General features: G+C 35.5%; 1 protein-coding gene across 1 annotated transcript in view; it reads left to right on the top strand.

The window, feature by feature from the left end:
* LOC107598770 (LIM domain only protein 7-like) overlaps positions 1-1,277 on the top strand; it is a 42,926-nt gene that overhangs the window by 26,751 nt on the left and 14,898 nt on the right. The gene's annotated exons all lie outside the window — the stretch shown is intronic.

Raw genomic sequence — 1,277 nt, forward strand, 5'->3', positions numbered from 1 at the left:
GGTTAGATGTGCAATATATGGATGTTTCTACCATACAGAATCTCCATTTAGGGAAATAGGGTGCATTGGTGCAACTTGGTGGTGTGGTGTGTGTTTATGGGTGAATGGAGGTGTGTACAGTAGACAAGAACAGTGTATTTAGGAAAAAATAAATTAAAAAATAGGCTTAATATCCTAAAAGTTTTCATAATATGGTGCTTTGGGAAATCATGATGAATGGTGCTCTTTATGTACTTGTTGAGTTTGTGGAGGTTTATTGTGTATCACACTGTGTCCTTGAAAGTTATTTTCAGTTTCTTTAATTTTTAAGAATGCTTTAAGGAGTGTTTTTGTGCATGTATCGCCAGATATGCTTCTGTTCACCCACACTGTGTCATTCTCAGGATTCTGGAGTGAGATTGAGATGAATGATTTATAGAGAACAGTGAAGGTGTTTCTTACTGCGCATTAGTCTGATTGGTTAAACTGAAGAAGTCTTGTGGGGAGTCTGGTCCTGAGCTTAGGATATATCTTCGTGAATGAGAGGAGCTTGAGCATTCATCTGTGACCGGTGTGCTTATAAAAGCAGGTCAGGGCAGCCATGCATGCAGTAACTATAGCTTAAAGCACATCTCTGAATAAATTAAGCTTTCCATTGATGTATGGTTTGTTAGGATAGAACAATATTTGGCCGAGATGCAACTATTTGAAATCTGGAATCTGAGGGTGCAAAAAAAGCAAAATATTGACAAAATCCAAGTTGTCCAAATTAAGTTCTTAGCAATGCATATTGCTAATCAAAAATTAAGTTTTTATATATTTACAGTAGGAAATATACAAAATATCTTTATGGAACATGATCTTTACTTAATGTCCTAATGATTTTTGGCATAAAATAAAAATCAATAATTTTGACCCATACAATATATTTTTGGCCATTGCTACAAATATACCCCAGCGACTTAAGACTGGTTTTGTGGTCCAGGGTCACATATTAGTTTTTCATCTGTATCATTGCATAGAAGAGACTGAGAGTGTTTGGTTCTGACTCTTGGGATCCTTTTAATCAGCCGTATCCTGTGGCGTTATGGGACAGGCTGAGGTGTAGATGGTCCAGGTTGATCTCCTTCCCCAGAATTCTAGTAAACACACTAACCTACATGTAGAGCCTCATCAATGATGTATGAACCTGTTCTCTTGTTTTCTATTCCATTTAGGGCTGTCAGTCTGGTAATATATTATGATTAACGAATTGATATGATATATATATATATATATATATATATATATATATATAT

This window comes from Sinocyclocheilus grahami, unplaced genomic scaffold (genome assembly GCF_001515645.1).
Source record: "Sinocyclocheilus grahami isolate Dianchi unplaced genomic scaffold, SAMN03320097.WGS_v1.1 scaffold255.1, whole genome shotgun sequence".
In the NCBI taxonomy this organism is placed as follows: domain Eukaryota; kingdom Metazoa; phylum Chordata; class Actinopteri; order Cypriniformes; family Cyprinidae; genus Sinocyclocheilus; species Sinocyclocheilus grahami.